General features: G+C 41.9%; 1 protein-coding gene across 3 annotated transcripts in view; it reads right to left on the reverse strand.

Annotated features, from left to right (window-relative positions):
• PLAC1 (placenta enriched 1) overlaps window positions 1–16,666 on the reverse strand; it is a 198,513-nt gene that overhangs the window by 36,969 nt on the left and 144,878 nt on the right. The window lies entirely within an intron of this gene.

The following is a 16,666-nucleotide window of genomic DNA, read 5'->3' on the forward strand; positions in this document are numbered from 1 at the left end:
AAGGCCCGCTATGTGACAGGAGGCATTTAGAATGGCTGTAGCCTTGAATAGGGCTGCTGGACAGCATTTGAACAAATCTTCCCACCCCCATGAAAAATCACACCCTCAAATTAAATCCACCTAAAACTGTGACTAAAGAAATGAAAGTATTATGTTTTTCAATCAGTCCAAAGCATTTACTATTCTGAAAAGGAAGATCTACTTACTATATAGTGGATGATGGTGCAAGAAGTAGAGGTTTCAGTATATGATTTCCAGTTAAAAAGTAACCAATAGAATAACTAAAAATAATGCTATCAAACTGGAAACAACTGAAAGGGTCTGCAACTGGTGAATGGATAAGCTGTGGTACATCCATGAGTGGAGTACTATTCAGCAATACAAAAGAATGAACAACAGATACATGAATCTCAAAATAGTTATACTGAGTGAAAGAAGTCAGTCTCAAAGGGTTATATGGTATATAATTCAATTTCTGGGCATTCTGGAAAAGACAAAATTATAGCAACAAAACAGATCAGTGTAGGGGGTAAAGGAAGGAGTTGATTACAAAGGGCAGCATGAAGGGATTTGGGGGGTATGGAACTGTTCTGTATCATGATTGTCGTGGCAGTTACATGACTTTATGTATTTGCCTAAACTCATAGAGCTGTACACCAAAAAAGTAAATTTCAAAATAGCATGCTATTTTAAAAAGTGAATTTTTAAAAATCTCATAAAATAATGCTATCAACCATGGGGAGGCAGAAGAAAGAGAGGCAGTTGGGAGTAATGTTAAGTGAGCTAAATCTTCCATTTTTATAACAGGGAGTCAATAGATAATGTCCAAAATGCATAAATTAGGAATAGAAACAGAGTAATATTTAGAGATTCAGAAGTAACTATCAGATGAATTGCCAACAGAATCTGTTAAAAAATGGTTGCCTCTGAGGAGTGGGACTGGGGATGGGGAGGAGTGGGGCAGAGAACTGTTGTTTTTAATTGTCAGTTCTCTGTATTTTATATATGTGTGTGTGTATATATATATATATATATTTCTTTCTTTGTTTCTTTTTTGAGATGGAGTCTCACTCTGTCGCCCAGGCTGGAGTGCAGTGGCATGATCTCTACTCACTGCAAACTCTACCTCCCAGGTTCAGGCCATTCTCCTGCCTCAGCCTCCTGAGTAGCTGGGACTATAGGCGCCCGCCACCACACCTGGCTAATTTTTTTGTATTTTTAGTAGAGATGGGGTTTCACTGTGTTAGCCAGGATGGTCTCCATCCCCTGACCTCATGATCCGCCTGCCTCGGCCTCCCAGAGTGCTGGGATTACAGGTGTGAGCCACCGCGCCCAGCTGCCTATTTCATATTGTTAAACCATGCTCATGTATTACTTGATTTAAAAATAAGTGTAGTGGAAAATGCATTGGACTGGGAATCCAGAAACGTGATCTCTAACCCTAATTCTGCACTAATTGAGCAAATCCCTTCCCCTTTCTGGACCTTGGTTTCCACATCTGTATGATAAAGGGGTTGGACTATATGATGTTTAAGATTCCTTTCATACCTAAAGAAAATTATAAAATTAGATTACTTGCATATCCACAACAATTCTTTGTTGAATGCCAAGCTATGAAACATGCATTTTTATTTTTAAAGCTGTAAGAGACTAACTCATCAAATTCAACTGTCTCCTTTTAACTGCTAAAGAAACCAAGATACAGATTCATTAAAAGATTCCCTTGGAATGACAGTTAATTGGCAACAGAGCTGGGACTAGAGCCCAGGGCTCATCGTGGCTCTTTCTGTTGCACCACACAGCTTCTCCTAGGCCTAATGGAATCGGTCCTGGGCACCAGGGCTGACAAAAATTCTCTTGGATGACACCAGGGGTGTAATTCACATGCTGAAATGGTTTCATTGGCCTGAGAGATGAGTCAGAATTTTGGAAGTGGTCCCTGACACAAGCATGTATGATGCAATACCATAGGCATTCCAAAGTTGATCAAGGCTATGTTAAAATTCCAATTTTAGGATTCCATTCCCTAATAATTGTCCAATAAGCTGCCCTTGGCAGCTACTGCTAGCCTACTGACTTCCCCTTTTGTGTGACAGGAATCCCACTACTCAGAAATATCACCATTCTCATTCTGATGTAAAACAATGGGCTCATTCGTTTTTTCTCATCAGCCTTTCATCTCTAGAGCCTCTCAGCTTGTGGCATGATTCACTGAAATACATCAAATATGACAGAAGATGTGAGCATTTGGAAACTTACATCAGCCATCATCAAATTAAAAAGGTATCTTGATATGATTTAGCAATCATCCTTGGAAGAGAGTTGAAACAGACCCCTGACTTTGACCACACCATCTTCCTAGGGGAGACCTTCCATGTTGACCAGCAAGCAAGCTAAAAGTATGTGTTTTGCCAACCATTTCCTCCCTCTTTGCTGGGGCCTGCAGGCTCACTTGCCCCTCATCGCACAAGGTCTGGGGTTTACAGAATAAGGACACCATTATGCAGGGCTATCATTCTTCCTTAGTGGAAACAACACTGCTCTTTGTAAGCTCCCAGCTAACTTCAAAGGGTGTGGCTATCTTTTTGTGCTCCAAGGGAAGCCTCCTCGGGAAACATTGCTCACAGTGCCTTTCCAGTTCTAGAATCTTCTTGAGCTGATAGTGAGTTACAGCAGGCATTTTTAGGCAGCACTCCCACCCCTGCACCCCTCATTGGTGCTTTGTCTACTTTAGAGGCCAGATTGTATTTTGTAAAACCTACTTGGAAAGCACTTGTTTGCCAACTTTTGTGCTCCCCTCCTATCAGAGCTCCCCCTCCAGCCTGGCTTTCTGCCCAGTTCTGAATCTTGCCTTACCTACTGCCTGGTGTTTACTTCACAACAGCTGGCCCAGGGATCTCAAGTACTTAGCCTCAGCTGCCAGCTTAGGGAAGGAGAGGCCCCTGTAGTTCAGCCTGTGACAAAGACAGCATTTGTTTCCACACCGGTATTTTCAATGTCAACAGCAGTGACAGGCTCCAAAGGGGATCATACCCAGTCACTGCCCATTTGATGAGAACTCCACAAGCTCAGGGATGTCCATTCATCCAGCTTCAGCTCTCCCTGCAATGCTATGAGATGACTAGAGACCACTAATAGGACTCGCATTGTTATTTGCCCATGGGGAAAGGAGACAAATGGCTGGAGACTAGGGGACTCGTCCAAAGGAATTAATGATCATTTTGTTCACAACAAGAATCAGGATAGCTGGGTCTGACAAATGTTGGTTTCTGTGATTTATCCATTTGTGTAGCTGAAAAGTGCTATCAGCTGGCTTGCTCACCCTTGAGTGGCCTGAAGTGATGGATGATGGAGAGGAGGTTGCTGTGAGGGTAGAGGTGGTTCAGTACCCTGCAGGAGCAATGCAAAGAGAGACTGTGCCCAAGACTATCTCCCCCAGGGGGATGGGTGGCATTCCTGCCTTCCTTCCACCAACAAATGTTGACTGTGCCAGGCACTGGGATGACAGAGATGACTCAGATGTGCCCTTGTCCTCAATGTGCTCATGGTTGGATGAGGAGATCACCAGTCTCACTAGTGACTGAAGGCCATGACAAAGACTCCAGCCTCAAACTTGAGGAAGGAAGTTCATGTTTCTTCCTGTGTTGGCCAATAGAAAGCAGTATTTGTGGCCTGGCGTGGTGGCTCACGCTTGTAATCCCAGCACTTTGGGAGGCCAAGGCGGGTGGATCACGAGGTCGAGATCAAGACCATCCTGGCCAACGTGGTGAAACCCTGTCTCTATTAGAGATACAAAAAAAAAAAAAAAAAAAATAGCGGGGCGTGGTTGCACACACCTGTAGGCCCAGCTACTCAGGAGGCTGAGGCAGGAGAATCACTTGAACCTGGGAGCAGAGGCTGCAGTAAGCCGAGATTGTGCCACTGCACTCCAGTCTGGGCGACAGAGTAAGACTCTGTCTCAAAAAAAAAAAAAAAAAAGTGGTATTTGTGTAGTTTTTCTAACTGCAGTGATGTGCGTGCGCTGAATTACTCACTTGGATTCTCCTCCTTGAGAGTAGGGTTCATTTTGTTACTAATCTGGCTAGATTGCTTATCATAATGCTTAAAAATATAGCTTTAAACATACAAGTGGCCAATAAACATGTGAAAAAATACTCGACATCACTAATCAGAGAAACACAAATTAAAACCACAATGAGATACCATCTTACACCAGTCAGAATGGCTATAATTAAAAAGAAAAATAGATGTTGGTGAGGATGTGGAGAAAAGGGAATGCTTATGTACTGTTGGTTAGAATGTAAGTTAGCACAACTTACGGAAAACAGTAGGGATATTTCTGAAAGAACAAAAAGTAGAAATATCATTTGATCCATTCTCAAAGAACTAAAAATAGAAATATCATTTGATCCAGGAGTCCCACTACTGGGTATCTACCCACAGGGAAAGAAATCATTTTATCACAAAGATACCTGCACTAATGTTTATCACTGCACTATTCACAATAGCAAAGATAATGGAACCAACCTAAGTGTCCATCAGTGGTGGATTGGATAAAGAAAATGTAGCATCTATACATCATGGAATACTACTCAGCCATAAAAAAGAATGAAATCATGTCTTTTGCAGAAAATTGCCTATTGGGTACAATGTTCACTATTCGAGTGATGAGTACAGCAAAATCCCAAACTCCACCATGGTACGATATATGAATGTAGGAAGTCTGCACTTGTACCCTCTACATCTATACAAAATATTTTAAAATATAGCTTCAAGATGTAATTAAAGTCACATATCAGCTGATTTTGAGTTAATAAAAAAGACAGATGATCACTTTTGGCCAGAACCACCATCTTCTAGTATTTTTCCAAAATAACAAACACAAAGGGAAAGAGAAGAGGCACCCAGTATGTGTTCTCTAGGCCTTTTAGAGAACATGGGCTTGTTCCTTTGACCATATACCTGTGAATCTACAAGAAAGGTGATATTTTAGACATCAAGGGAATGGGCACTGTTCAGAAAGGAATACCCCACAAATGTTTTCATGGCAAAACTGGAAGAGCCTACATTGTTACCCAACGTGCTGTTGGCATTGTTTTAAAAACACAAGGGTAAGATTCTTACCAAGAGAATTAATGTGCATATTGTGCATATTAATCACTTTATTAAGAGCCAAAAAATAGCATCCTGAATTGCATGAAGGAAAGTGTTCAGAAAAAAAGGAAGCCAAAGAGAAAGGTACCTGGGTTCAACGAAGCACCAGCTTGCTCCACTCAGAGAAGCACACTGTGTGAGAACCAATGGGAAGGAGCCGGAGCTGCTGGAACCTACTCCTCATGAGTTCATGGCATAATAGGTATATATGTAAAAAAAAAAAAAAAAAAAAAAAAAGTCCTCTGGACTGTAAAAAAACGAAACAAAACAAAACAAAAAACATTGTCTTGGGTGGGGCTGATGTAATCAAGTGAAAGCTATTAGCCCTCCCTGAAGAGAGACGGCATTTCCTGCTGAACATGAAGAAGCAAACAAGGCTGTGGAGAGAGGGCCAGCCTCCGGGAAGTGAGAGCCTCGGCACTAGAGCAGCAGGGAACTCAATTCTGTCAACAACCTGAACAAGCTTGGATGCGGACCCCAAGCTCCAGATCTCCAGAGGAGAATGCATCCTAGACAACACCTGGACTGCAGGCTCATGACACTCTGAGCAGAGGACCCAGCTAAGCTGTGCCCGGACTGAACCATAAAAATGGAGACAACAAATGTGTATTCCTTCAAGCTGCAAAAGAAAAATACAAAAATATGTATCTCCATATGATTATGTTTTGGCTGTTGAGTTTTTCTTTACAACAATAAAAGTAGTGCTATTTTCTTGTTCCTTAGTAAGTTAAACACAGAATTACCATATGACCCAGCAAGTCTATTCCTAGATACATATCCAATAGAATTGGAAATAGGTGTTCAGACAAAAACTTGTACCCCAAATGTTTAGCAGCACTATTGATAATAGCCAAGAGGTTGAAACAATCCAAATGTTCATCAGCTGATGAATGGACAAGCAAAATGTGGTCTATCAGTACAATTGAATATCATTCAGTCATAAAAAGGAATGAAGTGCTGATACATGCTACAATTTGGATGAACCTTGAGAACATTATGCTAAGTGAAAGCAGCCAGACACAAAAAGACTGCTATATGATCCCAGTTACATGAAATATCCAGAATGTTCACATCCACAGATACAGAAAATAGATCAGTGGTTACGTAGGGCAAGGGGGAGGGAAGAACAGGGAGTGAGTACTTAAAGGGGCATAGAATTTCCTTTTTGGGATGATGAAAATGTTCTGGAAATAGATAGTGGTGGTGGTTGGACAACACTGTAAATGTGCTTTATTCCATCAAATTGTATCACTCTTCTTCTTCTTCTTCTTTTTTTCTTTTTTGAGACACTCACTCTGTCGCCCAGGCTGGAGTGCAATGGTGCAATATCAGCTCACTGCAACCTCTGCCTCCTGGGTTCAAGTGATCCTCATGCCTCAGCCTCCTGAGTAGCTGGGATTACAGGTGTGTGCCACCACACCTGGATAATTTTTATATTTTTAGTAGAGATGGGGTTTCACCATGTTGGCCAGGCTGGTCTTGAACTCCTGACCTCGTGATCCACCTGCCTTGGCCTCCCAAAGTGCTGGGATTACAGGCATGAGCCACCACACCTGGCTGGAAGGGATCTTATTTTTAGGCAAGATGTTAGTGTTGATGCTTTCACTATACCTGGTCCCCCTCAACCCACCAATGGTATCTGTTCACCTTTGGCTCCTGTACCTCCTAAAATCTCTTCTCTGCCATGGTTTTCCCAGGGTTCCAGTATCATCGCAAAGCTTCCAGGAAATTAGATGAGAACAGTTTTCCTTGGTCCCTAATTTAGACTAGTAACATTAAATCCTCTCAAGAATCCTTGTCAACATGGAGGGTCACTCTGGCTGCCCTTGCCTGTGCTACCCTGTGCTCAGTCCAGATACTTGCTGCTTGCTTCTTACCCATATGATTAAGACAAGGGCATTTTGCATTGGATGGCATAACAATCCATGCAGATCCCACAGCTCCAAAGTTGGTCGAGGGTGACAGGCTGGGGTGCGAGCAAGTAAGAGAGTGACAAGCTGGAGTTTCTGAACTGATATGACTACAACAACCAGTAATCCTGCCTCATGTAAACAAATTTATTTGAAATAGTCCATGTTAAGATGTCTCACCCGTCTTAAGCACTCAATAAATATTAATTACTTTACTTTTGTTGAGACAGGGTCTCACTCTGTTGCCCAGGCTAGAGTGCAGTGGTATGATCAAGGCTCATGCAAACCTCCACCTCCAAGGCTCAAGTGATCCTCCTACCCCAGCCTTCTGAGTAGCTTATACGATTATAGGTGTGCATCCTCCTACCTTAGCCTTCTGAGTAGCTTATAGGATTTAGGTATGCACAACCATGCCTGGCTAATTTTTGTGTTGTTTTGTAGAGATGGGGTTTTGCCATGTTGCCCAGGGTGGTCTCGAATTCCTGGGCTCAAGTGATCTGCCCACCTTGACCTCCCAAAGTGCTGGGATTACAGGCATAGCCACCACGCTTGGCCTATACTTTTATGATAAAGGTATTTTATACATCCTTAAAATTATGTTATTAAATATATCTAGGCATATGGGAAAGTTATTAAGTGAAAGTACGTTACAAATAATGTGTACAGTATCTCATTTTTATAAAAATATAATTTACGTATGCGAGATATTATATAGCAATTTACAACTCAGGATCTGAAGGTAGACCTATTTTTAAATATGTGCACTATCACTTATTAGCTGTGTGACCTAGAGTAATTTCTAAACCTGAGTGCCTTAGTTTCTTTATCTGTAAAGTGGATACTATACACACACACACACACACACACGCATATATATTTGCAATGATATGCTTACATATATAGAAACACAAGAGGTCTGAATTATAATTTCACAAAAGAATGAATAAGAGTTCAATGCGGTAGTTGAATGCACAGTGGACATCGCAAAAATGAAAACTTTCCAGTGTGCCAGAAATAACAAGTTAAAAACTACCATGATTAAAAAAAAAAAAAAAAAAAACGAGACACAAGGCAGGTGCAATGAGTTGGTTGTCTGCTCTGCCCAACTCTAGGTCACACTTGGACCCCTGGGCTTAGAAGCAGCTCCATGGGTGCTATGGTTTCTCACGCCTGTCAGCCTCTGGCCCTTGGCCTTCTTGCACTCAAGGACTCAAAATCAAACTCCACTCCATCACCTCATCGTACTTGTTCTCTCTTCAGCCGAGATGTAATTGCTCCAATAGCAAACTGGTTTGCAGAAATGCTACACTGCCTCCCTGGTAGACAACTTTAAATATCTTCCTCCTTGCAAAGCCATTTTTGCTTCTTGAACCACATCTGATTTCATTAGAAAGTATTTGCTCTAAATTTGCAGGGAGAAGAAACTTAAGTAGTTCTCACCAGGACGTTTTGCACAGTCATTAAGACTATGGTTCAAACCCCAGTTTTCCACCTATTAGCCACTTTGCCTTAATCAAGTCCTTAAACCTCTCTTTCCATCACTTTCCTTCTCTATAAAATGGAGGACAACAATAGTACCTCACTTTTAAGGACACTGTGAAGATTAAATGAGATTATGTATGTAAAGGGTTGAGCACAGTGCCGGACACATAGGAAGCTCTCAATATATAGGAGATGGCTATCATCAAAACAGGAAGAGTTTGTCCTAAATGAATATCAAAGATTTCATCTCTTATAAGCTAAAAACGACTTGCAGCAATTAAACAGGATTTCTCCACCCATAGTTTCTATCCAACAAAGTTTCAAAAATGTCAGGGTCTTAGTTTTAGCCTGGGGCTCCCAAACACAATTGTGCAGACGTTTGTATATAAGGAAATATATCTATATAGAAACATACATAAGGAAATACACAGTCTCCATACAATCCCCTCTACGCCCTGGAGCCACAGGGCACTTCATCCAGCAAGGCAATTCAATCACAACAAAGTCATTTTTATATTCCTTTAAAGTTCATAAAAGCAAAATCCTCCTTTTCCAGCCAGATGAATGTATTGGTACCTTTGCTTTGCCCTGCCCCTTAGCTGGAGTAGCTGAATCTGTGCTGAATCCAGTCTCTAAGAGCAACCTGGGTCAAGTGCATGGACCCCCGGGGGGTCCTATTATCCCATTTGTACTTGAGGGTATATGGGGATTGGGCCAGGCATGGGTTTCTCAGGCACACATAGCAGGTAGAAATGATGCTTCAGAGCCTCACAGGGGTCTCCACATGAAACCACCTCACTCATATTTCTGAAAGAAATGTTCAAATCTGTGATGGGTTGGGTGGCTAACACCGGTAACCCCAGCAACTCAGGAGGCTGAGTTGGGAGGATCGCTTGAGCCTGGGAGTTCCAGATCAGCCTGAACAACACAGTGAGGCCCCATCTCCAAAATAAAAGGAAAAAGCTCAAATCTGAGAAACAAATGCTCAGGACAATCCAGGGAACTGAATCCTGAGACCCCTTTGCAGATCTCACTTTTGTACCTTTCATGCTAAAATGTCATCAGAATTGTGTCCATGTGGGACCAGGTTCATGACTGACCTGTGAAGGCTGAGAGAGCATTTTTCCACCTGAGAAGCCTCACAAGACCTGTTACATCAAGTAGAACTCTGGGCAGAGGCAGAGGAAGGGGACTGTGGAGGTGCTTTGTCATCCCACGCCCCAAAACCTCCCTAGGATGCAGGGCAGTAACTTGCACATAAATTGGGGCAGTTTCTATGTCAAAAGACCCTTTGTGACTCCTTTGGTAAAGAACCATTGTGCAACATGAAAAGTCACCTCTCAGGCTCTCTCCTTTGCAAGCTGTCTTGCCTGGTTTTCTTTAAGCAGGGCACGTGCTCCTGGATGAAAGAGGCATTTCTCATGCTGTAGAAATATAAAGACCAAAAATGGACTTGCTCCTTACAGAGAGAAAAGTCTTTGTGTTACTCCAAGCAAAGGCCCTAGAGACCAGCGAGCGCTTTCATCCTTCGCCTTTCTCTGTTTCCATGGCTTCATCCTCGCCCAGACTCTGATCATTGATGGCTAGATTCTTACTCCTGGCTCCCAGCTGGACTCTCCGACTCGACTCCCTTTTCTTGCTGCTCTGTTGCCACACCTCACTGCCCCTCACCACCTACCAAATCAAGTCCAGTCCCCTTCCCTTGTTTGAGCAATTGATGCCTTCCATAATTTTAATCAAAATTCCCACTATTTCCCATAGCGACCCCCCTGGCTGACCACTGTGTGAGCCCCTCCATTCCCCCAGCCTGTTCATCCCAGCCTCTATGCTCCTGCTTATCTGCCTGCCACACTGCTTCCCTCCACCTCCCTAGCAGCCCAGGGCCCACCTCCTCCAGGTAGCCTTCCCTGGATCCTGCAACCAACCTACATCTTCCCTTCGCTACAGTCTCACAGCTCTCAGCTGTACCAGACCACCCAGTGTCTAGTTATACTTTCTAACGATTTTACTTTCATGTATTCTTTTAAAATTTTTTTTGCATATATATTTGAGGTGTATAACATGATGTGTGTGTGTATATATATATACACAAAATATAATCAAGCAAATTAGTATATCTATCACTTCACATAGGTACATTTTCTGTGTGGTAAGAGCACCTAAACTCCACTCTCTTAGGAAATTACATACATTGTCATTAACTATAGTCCTCATGCTGTACATCATCAGCTCTTTTTAAAAATTCTACATTCTACATATAAGTGAGATCATTCAGCATTTTCTTTCTGTGTCTGGTTTATTTCACTTAGCCTAATGTCTTCCAGGTTCAGCCATGTTGTCACAAATGGCAGGATCACCCTCTCTTTTAGGCCGAATAATATTCCGTATATATTATACACACACACACACACACACACAATATACATACACACCATAATTTCATTTTTTTATATAGAGATAGAGTCTCACTGTGTTGCTCAGGCTGGAGTGCAGTGGTGCGATCATAGCTCATTGTAGCTTCAAACTCTTGGGCTCAAGCTATCCTCCCACCTCCACCTCCTGAGTAGCTGGCACTATAGATGTGCACTATCATGTCCAGTTAATTTTTTTCTAATTTTTTTTACTTTTGTAAAGATACAGTGTCACTATATTAAACAGGCTGGTCTCGAACTCCTGGCTTCAAGCTATCCTCCTGCCTCGGCCTCCCAAAGCATTGGGATTACTGGCCTGAACCACTGTGCCCGGCCACCACAATTTCTTTATCCATGCATCTATCCATGGACACAAATTGTTTCTGAATCTTGGCTATTGTGAATAATGCTGCAGTGAACATGGGAGGACAGATATCTCTACAAGGTGCTGATTTCATTTCCTTTGGGTATCTATCCAGAAGGGGAATTGATAGGCTATATGGTAGTTCCATTTTTATTTTTTTCAGGAACCTCTATCCTGTTTTCCATAATGGCTTTACTCATTTACATTCCCATCAGCAGTGTACAGGTGGGTCCCTTTTTCTCCACATCTTTGCCAACACTTGTTATCTTTTGACTTGTTGACAGTAGCCAGCCTAACAGATGTAGGGGATATCTCACTGTGATTTTCATTTGCATCTCCCTAATGATTAGTGATATTGTGCACCTTTTTATATACTTGTTGGCCATTTGTATGTTTTCTCTAGAGAAATGTCTATTCAGATCCTTTGCCCATTTTTAAATCAGGTTATTTATTGATTTATTTTGCCATTGAGTTGTGTGTGTTCTTTACATATTTTTGATATTAGCCCCTTATTAGATATATTATTTGCAAATATTTTCCCCAAAACTATAGGCTACCTTTTCATTTTGTTGATTATTTTCCTTGCTGTACAGAAGCTTTTAGCTTGATGTAGTCTCGCTTCTTTATTTTTGCTTTTGTAATCTGAGCTTTTGGTGTGATATCTGAAATATCATTGCCAAAGCTAATGTCAAGGTGCTTTTCTGCTAGGTTTTCTTCTAGTTTTATGGTTTCGGGTCTTACACGTAGGCCTTTAATCAATTTTCAGTTGATTTTTATGTACGGTATAAAAGTCTAATCTCATTCTTTTGCATATGGATATCCAGTTTTCCCAACACCATTTGTTGAAGAGACTGCCCTTTCCCCATGGTGTCTTCTTGGCACTCTTGTTAAAAATTAACTGATTGTGTATGTTTGAGTTTATTTATGGGCTCTCTATTCTATTCTATTGGTCTATGTGTCTTTTTTAATGCCAGAGCTATACTGTTTTGATTACTATAGATTTTTAATATAATTTTTTTAAGAGACAGGGTCTTGCTCATTGCTCAGGCTAGAGAGCAGTGGCATAATCATAGCTCACCGTAACCTCGAACTCCTGGGCTCAAGCAATCCTCCTACCTCAGCTTCCCGAGTAGCTAGGACTACGGGCATGCACCATCATGCCCAGCTAATTAAAAAGAATTATTTTGTAGAGACACGATCTTGCTATGTTTCTGAGGCTGGTTTCAAACTCCTGGACTCAAGCTATCCTCCCACCTTGGCTTCCCAAAGTGCTGGGGTTACAGGCATCAGCCACTGGACCACCTGCCTGTAATATAATTTGAAATCAGGAAGTGCGATGCCCCCAACTTTCTCTTTTTTTCCCTCTCAAGATTACTTCAGCTTGGCTGGGCGCAGTGGCTCACGCCTCTAATCCCAGCACTTTGGGAGGCCAAGGCAGGTGGATCATGAGGTCAGGACATCAAGACCATCCTGGCTAATATGGTGAAAGCCCGTCTCTACTAAAAATGCAAAAAATTAGCCAGGTGTGGTGGCGGGCGCCTGTAGTCCCAGCTACTCAGAAGGCTGAGGCAGGAGAATGGCGTGAACCCGGGAGGCGGAGCTTGCAGTGAGCCGAGATGGTGCCAGTGCACTCCAGCCTGGGTGACAGAGCAGGACTCCGTCTCAAAAAAAAAAAAAAAAAAAAAAACAAATATATATATATATATTGCTTCAGCTGTCTGGGGTTTTTTGTGGTTCCACACAAATTTTAGAATTGTTTTTTCTCTTTCTGTGAAAAATGCTGCTGGAATTTTGATGGGGATTACATCAAATCTGAATATCACTTTTTTTAGACAAAGTATCACTCTGTCACCCAGGCTGGAGTGCAGTAGTGCGATCTCGACTCACTGCAGCCTTTGCCTCCTGAGTTCAAGCTATTCTCCTGCCTCAGCCTCCCAAGTAGCTGGGATTATAGGTGGCCACCACCACACCTGGAATTTTTGTATATTTTTTTTTTTTAATAGAGACAGAGTTTCACCATGTTAGCCAAGCTGGTCTCAAACTCCTGGCCTCCAGTGATCCACCTGCCTCGGCCTCCCAAAGTGCTGGGATTACAGGCGTAAGCCACCATGCCCAGCCTGAATATCACTTCAGGTAGTAGGGGCATTTTAACAATATTAATTCTTCCAGCCCATAAACACAGGATATCTTTCCATTTATTTGTATCTTCTTTAATTTCTTTCATCAATGTTTTTAGTTTTCAGTGTAACAGATCTTTCTCCTCCTTAGTTAAATTTATTCCTAAATATTTTGTTCTTTTTGATGCTACTGTAAATTGGATTGTTTTCTTGATTCCTTCTTGGTATAGTTTGTAGTTAGTGTATGGAAACACCACTTACTTTGTGTGTTGGTTTTGTATTGTCAACTTTACTGAATTCATTTATTAGGTCTAACAGGTTTTTTTAGTGGCATCTATTTTCTACATATAGGATAATGTCATCCACAAAGGGAAAATTTTACTTCTTCCTTTCTTTCTTTTTTTCTTTTCTTTTTATTTATTATTATTATCATTATTATTATTTTGGAGACTGGGTCTGGCTCTGTTGCCCAGGCTGGAGTGCACTGGCACGATCTTGGCTCACTGCAACCTCCACCTCCCGGATTCAGGTGATTCTCATGCCTCAGCCTCCCAAGCAGCTGGGATGACAGGTGCAAGCCACCACACCTAGCTTATTTTTGTATTTTTACTAGAGGCAGGGTTTCGTCATGTTGGCCAGGCTGGTCTCAAACTCCTGAACTCAAGTGATCTGCCTGCCTCAGCCTCCCAAAGTGCTGGGATTACAGGCATGAGCCACCATGCCCTGCCTACTTCTTCCTTTCTTATTTGGATGCCTTTCAAAAAAGTGTGTGGTTGCTCTGGCTAGTACTTCCAATACTATATTGAATAGAAGTGGCGAGAGTGGGATCCTTGCCTAGTACTGGAGGAGGAAAAGCTTCCAGTTTTTCCCCATTGATTATGATGTTAGCTGCAAGCTTTTCACAAATGGTAGTTACTGTGTTGAGGTGAGTTCCTTCTGTACTTAATTTGTTGAGAGTTTGTATCAACAAAGGATGTTGAACCTTGTCAAATACTTTTTCTGCATCTATTAAGATGATCAGGTGGTTTTTAGCCTCATTTTGTTAATGTGGTATATGACATTGACTGATGTGTGTATGTTAAACTAACCTTGCATCCCAGGGATAAATCCCACTTGATCATGATATATAATCTTTTTGATGCGTTGTCATGAAATTCTTGCCACTCCAATCTGACTATCCATGTGCCTTTCCATGTGCCCAGCTCTGTGCTATATTCAGTTATACACAATAAACTCAATATTAAAAAACAAATACCCAATAAACATTTCTTGCTAACACACTAATTTTACTTATTTATAAACCACTGCATTTTCACAAAGTCCTTAAAACTTCTGGACTTGCTTGTATCATTGCAGCAATAAGTGGCTTCTCCAGCACCTGCTCTGCTTACCTCATATGGCTGTTTTGAGGATCAAATGAGAACAGGGATGGGAAGGCCCTTTGGACACTATTATTGCTGCTGGGTCAAAGCATCAACTGGAGCTTTTGAGCTGATTTGACTGCACCAATTGTTCCTCCCTTTTCCCTACATAGAACTTCTGGGTTTAATAGTCAAACATGGTTTCAGGGCTCCTCAACAGTTTCTAGCAGAGGACAAGTGTTGAACAGGCCAAACCCTATGTTTTGAATAAAGTGACAAAGGTCCAACTGGTTTTGTTTCCATATCATGGCCCCAGGCAGCAAGGTAGCTCCCAGACAGAGCTATCCATATCCTCAGGAAAGACCTTTGGATCTTCTTAGGAACTTGCTTATCAGCACAGGTACCATTGGCATTGCTGTTTATTAAGCACTTACTATGTTTCCAGCACATTATATACATCATCTCACTTTTTTTTTTTGAAACAGGTTCTCACTCTGTTGCCCAGGCTGGAGTACAGTGGTGCGATCATGGCTCACTGTAGCCTCAAGCTCCCAGGCTCAAGCAATCCTCCCACCTTAGCTTCCTTAGTTGCTGGGACTACAGGTGTGCACCACCATGCCTGGCTAATCTTTTTTTTTTTTTTTTAATTTTATTTTTTAGTAGAGACGTGTTTTCGTTATGTTGCCTAGGCTAGTCTTGAATTCCTGGGCTCCAGCGATCTGCCCACCTCAGCCTCCCAAAGTGCTGTGATTAGAGGAGCAAGCCACCATGCCCAGCCTCATCATCTCACTTATAATCCTCACAACAACCCTGTTATTATTCCCATCTGTCAGATGAAAACTGAGGCTCAGAGAGATTAGGTGACTTTCCCAAGGTCACAGAGCTCTCTGATTCTAAAGCTGAAGTCATGCAACAAAGATGTCTGCCTTATAGGCTGTACTCTGGGGTTGACAACTGAGAACAAGGACTTGGAAATGTTGTCAAATAATACCTTATTTCAGTCTACAACAATTGCCACTCAACTCCTATTAGCATGGTTAATACCCTGCAAATACGACAGAGAAAAAGTCAAAGCTTGGCACTATGTCCCATGGGTACCTATCCTTCAGGGGCAGCAGAAGGAAGAGAACCAGACCATGCAATTGACAGAGACAAAGCCACTTTCTTAATAAATTACAGTTGAAGCTGCATATTTTAGGACTCACAAACACAATTATAGTTCCACCATTTTTTTCACCCAGTTTTTCTTCACCTTTTTGGGTGTTAACCCTTTTGAGAATTTGACGAAAGCTGTTGATCATCTCAGAAAAGTGTGTAAAAGCAAAAACACAATTGTGCACATAGTTTCAGAAAAATTCACCCAGTTTCCTGTAGCTAATCCAAGAGCAACAGACCCCATGTTTAAAACTCCTGCGTTAAGAAAACCTAATTCTGGCTGGACGCGGTGGCTCACGCCTGTAATCCCAGCACTTTGGGAGGGTGAGGCGAGCAGATCATGAGGTCAGGAGTTCAAGACCAGTCTGGCCAACATGGTGAAACCCCGTCTCCACTAAAAATACAAAAATTAGCCAGGTGTGGTGGCATGCGCCTGTAATCTCAGCTACTCGGGAGGCTGAGGCAGGAGAATCATTTGAACCTGGGAGGCAGAGGTTGCAGTGAGCTGAGATTGCGCCACTGCACTCGAGCCTGGGTGACAAAGCAAGACTCCATCTCAAAGATAAAAAAAAGAAAAGAAAAATAAAACCTAATTCTATGTTTTAGAACATGATAAACTAGAGATCAATGATTCCTTTAAATAACAAGCCGATCTAGGGCACAAAAATAAGGATTTGCTTTATGAAAATTTTGTTTTCAATGTCTAATTGCC

This window comes from Macaca fascicularis, chromosome X (assembly GCF_037993035.2).
Source record: "Macaca fascicularis isolate 582-1 chromosome X, T2T-MFA8v1.1".
Taxonomy (NCBI): Eukaryota; Metazoa; Chordata; class Mammalia; order Primates; family Cercopithecidae; genus Macaca; species Macaca fascicularis.